Source organism: Cavia porcellus, unplaced genomic scaffold, assembly GCF_034190915.1.
Source record: "Cavia porcellus strain 051 isolate PalLab524CR breed Dunkin Hartley unplaced genomic scaffold, mCavPor4.1 scaffold_11, whole genome shotgun sequence".
NCBI lineage: Eukaryota > Metazoa > Chordata > Mammalia > Rodentia > Caviidae > Cavia > Cavia porcellus.
The window spans coordinates 36,874,739-36,885,468 of record NW_026947494.1 but is presented as its reverse complement, the minus strand read 5'-3'; positions in this window follow the sequence as shown (position 1 = coordinate 36,885,468).

Below are 10,730 nucleotides of genomic sequence, written 5' to 3'. Positions count from 1 at the left end.
TATTTGAAGGTTGTATTTATTTTGTCTGTCTGTTTGCTCCATCATCTAGGCATCTTCGATTTACTTAGTGTTTCTCTCTTGACTGACTAGTCAACTTCCAGTTTACTGTTTTCTTGAGCTGTGATGTTCCTGCTAGGTTTGAAAAGATCTCCACCACTGAACTATTTCTGTGCTCATCTCCAAGTGAGGCCACCTGTAACAAGTAAGTTTTCAGAACTGGCCTAGAGAAGGAGTTCTGACCACAGGATGACTAAGGTGAACCTTAGACCTCAGGCTCCCATACTTTCTGTGTTAGGAGTTTCGGTGGGTGGACTTGGAGTTTCCTAGGGCTACAGAATGATGAATTTGATCCCCTATACCTCCCTCCAAAGCTTTCTGTATTCTATTGCAAAGAAAACAGGTTTTTTTTCCCATTCCATATTATCTGTATGCAAAAAATCTCATTATAATGTAACAGAACTGTAAAATTCAGACATCTTGCATGATTTTATGGCAACTAGGCAAACATCAGGAAGATAAAGTAGGTAATATTCAAAACCCTGGATAGGAAGTTCTGTAAAAACGTTTGAACATAACTACCATCTGTATTTTAAGTGCCATGGCCTTGTAAGCATGAATAAAGGAGTAAATTGTGCTATAAAATACTCCCTAAGGGGAAAACTTTCACATAATTATGTCAGATAATGAAGCAGTAGAATGAAAATCCAATGATTCTGTGTAGCCTACAGATTAGATTGAGCAGTCTTCTGCTGTGTGGCAGGTAGGAACAGATCAGTCTGATGCTGATGTGGGTCTCACGCTGACTTTAGCTATGCTAAGCCAACGCTTTTGAGAATTGTGCTTCTTTGTGCCCAGCTGTGTGCAGCTGGCTCTTACTGGAAATGTACAGAGTAGAAAGTAACTGTGCATCATTTGGCAGGCAGTAGCCATTGCTTTATATATTCTCATACCTCTGTTACGTGCCATTGTATAGGACAAAGGAGCATTTAATAGGATTTTTAACGTCATGTTATGTGATCCCTGTTTATTGAGTGGGAAACAGCACATCTGGCTAGTCAATAGCATATGTGTCGAGTGGGCAGACAAATTTCCATTTGTTTTCCTATGGTTTCTTTGGGCCCAAACATGATTTTAGGGAAAAAAAAAAAAAATGTTGGTCTAAATTTTATTGATAGAGGCCAGCCTAAACTATACAGTGAAACCTGTCTCAAAAACAAAACAAAAAAGTTGATTTTGATATCTTTTTTAATATATATACTGGGACTAGAACAGAGGAGTCCACACTTGCCAGGCAGGAGCTATACCACTGAACTACATTCCCAGCCCTTGATGTCCTTTTAGAATGAGATTAGGGCCGGGGATTTAGCTCAGTGGCATGAGCGCCTGCCTGTCAAGCATGACATCGTGAGTTCAATCCCTGGTTCCAAAAAAATTAAAAAATTAAAAGATTAGGTATATTCTGTGACTACAGTACTTTTTACCTCTTAGTTACATCAAGAAATGCTTATTTCTGATTACTGAAAAGTATTACAATCATTGTTGTAAGTTATAGAAATAATCTACTTAATTAGAAATCCCAAGACCTTCAGTTTAACTAAAATGCAAAACATAATAACAGTGAGGTTTTTTTCGTGGTGGCATTAGTAGCAGAGGTATTTTGGATACCATTCAGCAGATTTTGAAAAGATTCATGATACTTAGTGTTGGCAGGAGGTATAAGGAAATGGGCATCATTGAATGGAATGGTAAATTCACACTTCATTGCCAGAGGAAATCTGGCAATGTGTTTTAAAAGTGCAAGCTGTTTTACTCAGAAATGTTCATTTTAGGAATTTAAGGAACAGGTAGGTACATACAGGAGGGATTTTTGTTGGTTACCTAAGAGGGCAAAAACAACAAAACTGGAAGTTATTTAATAGTGGAATACTAGTGCCCAAAGCATTGTAATGGATGAGAAAGATTCATGCAATGGTGTACAGAAATGTCTTCATGAAGTAAACAAAAGCAGTAATAGTATAGCATGATTCCATTTTTGTAAAACAGGCATATATGTGAGTAGATGTGTCAAAAACACTTTTGAAACCTAGCTATCAAGCAGCTGACGGTTGTCTGTAGATCTGAGGGGTAGGGATGTGGTAAAGAGGAACTTCTTACACTCTATATTTATTTTTCGTGTTTCACAATAAGCATGTGTGCTTTTGTATTAAATATGTTTCCTTTCTATCCTCAGTTCTCATGTTAAGGAGCAGGTTTGGCCTGACATTAGCGCCTGATTCACACGCACCTTGGACAGATGCTGATTGTCCTGGTGGGGCAGGGAACTGTCAGTAAGCCACACTATTTCCACGTCGGGTTCTGCAGCTCTATTAGACCCAAGAACTATCTCTATCATTTATTATTTCATCAGACTCCAGCAGTATACCAACATCTGCCTCAAGCCAAGAAGTTCACACCAATTTCCCTGAAATGAGAAGCCCCTATTAATACCAGTCTTGAAAGTAAATTTGCACTTTGCATGAATCCAAGACATTATCATCCACATTACCTTGGCATTTCTAATAATAGTGAAAGGGATTATGAAGCATTTTACTTGTTCCACCCATATTACATGCAATGAGTTAGCTGAGTTACTCAGCAGCACTAACTGATGTTACTTCAAGGTCTGGAGATCCCAGTCCCCTCCACCTAACAATTGCCCTAGCAGGAGGGGAATGTCAGATTAGAGTCCTAGCACACACTGAGATCCTCCACAAAGAAAACTGGATTCACACACACTCGTTCCTGACTTAATTTGAGCACCATTCAAAAATTTTTTTTTATTTAAGAGGAAAAAGAGAAAAACACAAAACAGAACAAAGCGGTGTAAGGGTACACGTAATACAGAACTACAAAAAAAAAAAAAATAACAGTAAGAAATCACCTGTTAATAGATTACATATTATCATCTTGAAAATAGTTGCTCAAATCACAGTATCAAAGAAATACAAGGTGGACATTCAAGCAGGGAGACTGCAAACAGCTGTGTTCAATGATCCAAAAACATTAATATAGTCAGCTATTTAACACCCTTAAACACACTTGCTGTTATATCCGTTAGAGCTCTTTTTCTTTTTTTTTTTTTCCCTCTCTTTTTTACAACAAAATTTACACATTTTGGATTTTATTACTCCTTAGGAGCACCATTCAAATTAACTTGAGCAGAAGGAGAAAGTGTTCTCTGATTAATGCTGAATAAAGTTAAGAATGGGCAGTAGTGGTGACATAAACTGTACACATGGAATGACAGTGGTACAGTACTTATGAGAAACTGTAAGGGCCCCTGTATGTGCAGAGACCCTATTTATCTTGAAGAGCCATGTGTAAATACCATGTGTAAACTCAAAAATCAGTTTTGAATCTAGAGTAATCCAGGAGAGAACAGCTCTATTCTTGTGCAATCTAACCTCCACAAAATGTGACTTGGAGCCTGGGCCAGTCTTTTTGGAAAGGGTCCCTCCCTTGCTAGGATGTGACATTCACAGCACAGCTCTGCAGACCCTGTGCTTCATGTCAGTTCCGGTGACACTCAAGGGATCTTCAAAAATTCTACAAAAGGCTGAGAAGAAAGTATGTCTACTAAATGTGTTAAAGGATTATAAAGTATAATGCATCTGTGTATAGCCTATATTTTCCTTTGCTGCTGTAATAAATTACTACAAACTTAGTAGTTTAAAGCAAGACAAATGTATTATCTTATAGTTCTTTATGTCGGAAATCCATTATAAGTCTCACTAGGGCAAAATCAGCAGGCTCATGTTCCACCTGAAGCCTGTAGGGGAAAATGGGTGTCTTTTTCAGCTTCTAGATGCTAGCTGTGTCACAGACAGTGTTTATGTCCCCTACAATTCCTACATTGCACCCTAATCCCCACTGTGACAGCATTTAAAGGTGGTCCTTCAGAAAGTGACTAGGTCATGAGGGGTTATCTATTTTAGTTACAGTAGACTTGTAATATATTTTAACATTCACAAAAGCTAGTCACTCCTTGCTTTCTTTATTCAGAATTTCTTGAGGGCATTATTTTTATTTTTATTTTTATTAGCATGAAATACTGTTCTGCTCCATAATTCTCTATTTACTGATCTTATGCAAGTGAATCTTAGCATCATCATAGTAAAGAGGATTAAGGTGCTAACAATGAATTTGTATTATCCATAAGTCTGGAAAGGATGAATGCTCTTTAAAAAAAAAATACATGTAAGTTGGGAAAGGAAGGAATAAGTTCTGTGAGAGGGAAATTCCCTGCTTTAGCTCCAGGTTCAAACTTTGCTCCCACTGAATAGTCCTGCATTCTTTCTTCTGTTGACTTTGGCATTTCTGATGTTCTGCCCAGACATCACATTTAATTAGATTGTAAACCATAAAACACAGTCCATCTGGCTTGGCACTAACCCTCCTCATATTTGTTTTCAGTATAGTGTAGAAAACCCTTTCTCAGAAATAAAAAATTTAAATTATTATTACCAAGTAGGCAACAGATCTATAGAAGAGGCCAAATAGCAACTATAGACCTTTAGGACCACAATGGCACAGTTTTATTCTTGTAATGAAGACCTATTTATTCGAGTTATCCAATTTATTACTCATTCAACAAACTCTGAGCATCCACTATTTGCAGAGCACTGAGCTCAACACGAGGTAACAGGGTAACAATGACTAGGATACAGACCGGCCTTGCTGAGCCCAATCAATTAGAGACAATGATAGTACTGTGAGTCAAATTGGTACTATCTATTAAAAAGTGACTTAAATGAGCATACCCTTTGAGGATTTTTCATTTTTAATAATTTACTTAAGTTACTAAAGTAAGTGGACAAAAGATACACAATTTATGATAGCACTTCTGTAATAATAAACCAGCAGATCTGGGGCTCTAGCTCAGTGTTTGTCTAGTGCTTGAAGCCTGAGTTGGTTCCCAGCCCCACACCAATCAATCAGTAATAACAAAAAGCACCAGAAAAGAAATATAAGCCAGATATTTAGATATTTGGTGATTGAGAGAATCAAGAAACTAAACTGCCCAACACTACATAATTGAAACCACAAAACCACTGAAAAAGAAAAAAAATTCCTACCAGTATAGCAATGGAGAACTGTTTCTGATCTATTAACTAAAAAACAGTCACAAAACAAGAAGTGTAACGAGCTGTATTTTTTTTTCTTTTTCCTTTTTATCGGTACCGGGGATCGAACTCATGACTGCCTGCTTGGAAGGCAAGTGCTTATGCCGCTGTGCTAAATCCCCAGCCCAACAAGCTGTATTTTTGTAAAACAAATATCCTTACCAAAAAAAAATAGGAACATATATACAACAGATGTTAAAATAGTTAATATTTGAGTGGGTTTCTGCTTTAAATGGTTATAATATATACATAATCATAATTTACATATAAATTAAATCTGGCTATAAATTATTTTAAAATTTTTATGTAATATCTTGTTAAAGTATAATTATATTTTAAAATGCATACAAATACGGTGGTACCTCAGGTTATGGACTTAATTGGTTTTAGATTCTGGGGAAGATAGTTGTGTTTGTATTTGTGTGAGGAAGATGGCTGTGGTTGTGTTTGTTACCCGATGCAGAGTTTGTGAAGGGACGCCAGTCTTTTTTTTTTTTAACTGGGAACTGAACTCAGGACCTCACACTTCTCATGCAGATGCTTCTGCCACTGAGCTATATCCCTGGCCCCAGAAACAAAATTCTTGCTGAAAGCTTTTGTTTGTAAACCTAATTTGCAAACAGTTTTTGTGAACCCAGACATCACTGTATATTATAAATGCACTACAAAGAACACGTATCTTTTAGTCCAAACAAAAGTTTCTGAAGACATCAGTTAGTGCTGTCCTAACTGAACAGATGTTCCTTTCACTGGAAGCAAAGGAACAGAGGAGGCAGAGCTAACTGGGGTCTTCTGCTCTCCAGGCCACAGCTGTGAAAGTGTCCTGTGGCAGAGGGTGGGGAAGCAGACACATAGCAACATTGGGCTGTGCCTTAAGATACGAAGGAGTCTTCCAAGTGGAATGCAGGGGCTGGCAGGTGCAACCAGATCAGAAACATGAAGAGAAAAAGACTAGTTGTTATGTATGGTTGTGCCGTTTGTGCACTGCACAAAACTACCTGTTAAGGAAATGCAGGCTGGCATTTGGCTGTGAAGTGTACACCCCAATAGAAGGGTGAGTACACTTTTATCACAGAGAAAGGCGGCTTTTGGTTTTTTGCAAGCACCTTTGCTTGTTAAATTGCTGGTCCTAAAGCTGTACTCATCCAAAGTGGGTACCTTTTCCTGTCTAAGGCAGGTACACTGAAAGTTTTAAAGGTCCTGCCATAGAAAGTCCTTAAATCCTGATGTGGTAGAGGGTTAATACTGTCTCTGACAATGAAGAGCCTCGCCTTGTGCTGTACAGACCCATCTTAGAAAATGTGATGTCTGGTGTAGTAAGAGCCATCAGTGTAAGTGGGGCAACGTAGCACATGCCTATAATCCCAGTTGCTTGGAAGGCTGAGGCAAGAGGGCCACAAATTCAAGGCTGGCATGGGCAGCTTATCAAGATTCCATCTCAAAATAACTTTTTCTAAAAAAGGGAAAGGGGCTGGTGATATAGCACTCCTGGGTTCAATCCTCAGAAACACACACAAAAAAAGTCAATTACAGAGTGCTGGAAAAACATGGAATATGTTGTAAGAAAACAATAGGCAAAATTTTCATCTTAATAGCCTGAATATTTATCAAAAGGCTTTCAAATCATTATTTCTATATAACTCATAATACTGCTTTTCAAATTTGATTCTAAAGATAAGCATAGTGGTTTGAATTGTATCTGTGATTCGGTGCATAATTTATTTGTAAAAAGTAAAAAACAATCTTGATGTTCAGTACAAAGAAGAGCAGGTCCAATAAAGTATAATACCTCTGCGTTATGAAATACTAAGCCTAGCAGGTAATTATACATCGATGTTTAGAGCTGGTTCACTCCCAGACTCGGTAAGATGCCCCTGTGCAGAGTACCTGAGCACTGGGCTGCCCTGCGCTGCATCAACCAGATTTATTTCCATGGCTTGCTGACATGTCTGTCTTCCTGCAGACATGGCCTGTTTCTCCTTTGCTCAACATTTGTCCTTAATCTACAGTAAGTCTGTTCCATATGGTGCATCATTTATCAGCATTTGTTCAATGAATAACAGGTGTGCACAGAAAGAAGACTGCAGGAATACATGCCAACAAAATAAAAAATTTGTACCTGATATTTAAAAATTTCTTCTTCATACTTTTTTCATGTTTCAAATTTTCTACAGTGGATGCAGTATAATTTTTAATAAGGAAAAAACAATGTACTATGTTTCATTCATAAACAACAGCCTGCCTAAAAGTATTTGGAGTCTAATTTTTATTTATTTTTAAATTTTTAAAAATTAATTTCTATTTATTGCTTTTTTAAAAAATGGTCTCATTATGTAGTCCAGGCTGGCCTTGAATGCCTGCCTCAGCCTCCTGAGTGTTGGGATTGCAGGCATGTCCACTGTGTCCAGCTGGAGTCTAATTTTTAATATGGGATCCTTGTTTGGCTCTATCATACTGTAACAAAACGATTACATTTAAATTAGAAGTCAGATATCCCACAGATTAAAAGGTTTTTATTCTCAATACCAACTGTTGTCAGTTATCCTAGGATATTTAAATATTGACATAATTTCAAAACAGTCAAAATGTGTACTAATTTTCTAGACAAATAGCCAAGGAGGTTTCATTGGCTTACTTTTGTGATAGCTACTGTTTAGAAATCTTCATCTTCCTAATCAAAGTAGGTCGTTTTAACCAGAAGTAGATAGCAGCAGGTATTTTTATGAGAGGCTGTGGATTATACTTTACTTCTTGCTTTCTTTTAAAAAAAAAAAAAAGGTATATATTTGTATTAAGAGAAATATATGTATATACCTAAATTGATATAAATGTACGTATTTTGGGGGTACATATTTCATTACTTATATACAAAAATCAGGATAATTAACATATATATCGCCTCAACTATTTATTATTTCTTTGTGCTGGAAACACTCAAAATCTTCTCCAGCTATTTTGAAATATACAATTGTCAACCATGGTACCTTTCTGTGGTACAGAACATAAGTAACTTGTGGTATTTGTCTTTATGTGCCTGACTGATTTCATACCTCCAGGCTCACACATGTCACTTTACTTCCTTTAAACTGGTTTTTCCTGACAAAAAGATTCTAAAAGACTGTATTTGTGTATTCTTAGCCAGGGACATTTCACAACAGAAAACACAAAGCCACACAGCTTTAGACTTTAACTGTCATTTTATGTCTCTGTCCTCCAACTATGGCCTAGGTCCTAAAGACATGCATTTCTTAATCTTATTCTCATTGGGCTTTGTAGAAGCACAAAATCCAATTTAAAATATTCATGTATCTCAAGTTCTTCTGATTCCACCTGCTATGGTTTGGGTGTACTCTGAGTGTCCCAAGAGTCCACAGTGATTAAAGTCTTGATCTGCAGGGTGGCATTGTCAGGAAGTGGTGGAACGTTTGAGAGGTACAGTTGATCCTTGCTGGACGTCCTTGGTTATTGGGTTATGACCTCAACATAGATTATGGGATGCCGGTCTCTCTCTCTCTCTCTCTCTCTCTCTCTCTCTCTCTCTCTCTCTCTCTCTCTCTCTCACACACGCACACACGCACGCACAGGGATTTCCACCATGACATGATACAGCTGAGATCTGAGTAGCAATGCTATGCCCTTGAGCTTCCAGAACTGTGGGCTAAATAATTTTTTCTCTTTTTAATTCTTTATAAGCCTGTCTTAGTCATGTTTTCATTTCTGGGACACTCTACGAGCCCCTACAATTTAAAAGAGGAGAAGTTTATTTCAATTAATGGTTTTTAGAAGTTTCAGTCCATAGTTGGCCAGCTCCAAGGTAGAATGATATGGTGCAAGGGGCTGCTTCAGAGGAAGCTTCCTACATTTTAGCAGCTGGGAAGCAGAAAAAAGAAGAGCTTCTGGGTCACAACCCTCCTCAAACCACCCCCCACTTCCTAACTGCACTTTTAGCTGTAAACTCACCAGTGGACCAATTTACAATGAGTATAATGCCTGCATGATCCAATCCTCTTCTAAAAGCCCTGTCTATGAGTGCATCAAGCTCTTGGGGGGACATGTGGCGGCACAGGAACAGAATCTAGACACTTTTATATCACAGGGACCTTCAGTTATAAGCATTTCCTCTTCTCTTCACACCCTTTCCTGAGGGTGTTGGAATAAGACAAACCATCACCCTGCCTCGGGTATTTTGCTGTAGTAATGCAAAGCTACCTAATACACGCCACTCTCTGAGGCTCCTACTTAAGTAATGCTAATCTATGTCTGCCCAATGAGCTGTTTATACACACACACACACACAATCATAGCTTTTAATTATAATATTTCCAGACAAAAATAGCATGATTCAGTTTTTCTGTAACCTCAATCAAAACTGATCTGCCCAATACTCCTGCCATTCATGTTTTGGTTTAAACAACATGGCATAGGGGTTTTGTTTGTAGGTTCCTGCTGGTAGCAACAGGTTTGTTTAACACCAAAGTGACAACATCCTTCCTAAGGTTGTGAATCCAGTGACGGCAGTTATTGAGTACTTCAATGTTCCGGGTTCAACCTGCTATACCAAATGTCTTCCAGGAACTGTTGCTAACATACCATCTTATTCCAACACCCTCAGGAAAGGGTGTGAAGAGAAGAGGAAATGCTTATAACTGAAGGTCCCTGTGATATAAAAGTGTCTAGATTCTGTTCCTGTGCCGCCACCTTGGCAGGGCCCTGGTAACATTTGCTAGCAGAAGGAACCTACACACATGAGGAGACATCTTAACAGAGAAATGACAGGTACACAACTGAGTACAGCCTAACCCTAAACTCATCAAAATGAAGCCCAGCTGCCTTGTTAGTGCCCTATTAAGTCTGCAGTTTGTCCTGTTCAATTAAAAATTACTCCTTTTACACAAGTTATCCTCTATTTGAACAGTGGGTTTTTGTTGTTGTTCAGTTATTTTTTCACAGTACTGGGGATTAAGCTTATTGAGCTACATGCTCAGCCCTTTTTATTTCCGAGACAGGTCTTGGCTCAGACTAACCCTCTACTTGAAATCCCCCTAAACAGATTTTTTTTTCCCCCTGTAGGGAAGCCAGCCTCATGAGGTACTCAGGGTGGGAATTTTAGGGGCCAGGTAGGTTGGTGAGTGTTAAAAGTGAAAGGGTTATTTCCACAAATCTTCATGAGTATTTCAGACTATCATTTTTGTGCATCCTCCTGACACTTTGAGAGTATACTGACATCCAGAGAAAGGCTGCTGTGGTTGTGGCAAGTACACATAATTCCAGAGACCTTTGATGGCAATCACTGTAGGTTCTCTCTGCTAGTTTACTAAGACTTGGAGCAAGCAGCTGAAACTGCTCTGGGGGACTGAGTTCTCATTGCAGGGTCATCATTGTCAGTAACTCCCAGTTCTCCAAAGCTCTCATGCTCCATTTTATTACAAGTCTAACTGTAGAGCTTAAAGGTGAGACTGGATCTTGGTTAACTAACTTGACACTTGGGAACAGTTCATATTCTTGACATTCTAAAGCGGTGAGAGTTGGGGGCGGGGCATGGAAAGAAGACATGTTTAGTTAGGTTCC